A 513-nucleotide genomic window follows, 5' to 3' on the forward strand; every position below is an offset into this window, starting at 1 on the left:
GGTTATTGCCGTGAATGACATTCGAATACCTCCCTTCTGGACCTTGTGGCGCAGTCGGTTGAGCAACGGTGATCTAAGGAGGTCGTCGGTTCAATTCCTACCCTGTGGTCAGAGTGTCCTACGGTCCTTGTGTTGGCCCATCTCCAAAAAGGTACAAAAAGGCGCAAAGACGAAAGAAAGGACTGACTGAAAATCCTTCTTAACATCCCAGGTCTCCGGCCCTACTTGGAGGGAAGTCCCAGAAATTGATGTAGCATTCAAGCAGTCTCTCTGGTAATTTCTTGACTAGCAAACTGTCCAGTGTTCCGTATTTAATTCTCCACTGCGTCCTTCAGCTTGTAATTTGAGCACGGTTATTGGAGCAAGATCCACAAACTTCTCCAAGGCTGAACTTTCGTTTCCTCCGACTTGCCTACTTGCGGGAAAGTTGCCAGTTGATCCATATAGAGCGATTTCACTCACGTGACAAGCAGCCATATTGGATTACTGAAACAAAAGGAAGTATTTGCATAA

Source organism: Montipora capricornis, chromosome 3 (genome assembly GCF_036669925.1).
Source record: "Montipora capricornis isolate CH-2021 chromosome 3, ASM3666992v2, whole genome shotgun sequence".
Taxonomy (NCBI): Eukaryota; Metazoa; Cnidaria; class Anthozoa; order Scleractinia; family Acroporidae; genus Montipora; species Montipora capricornis.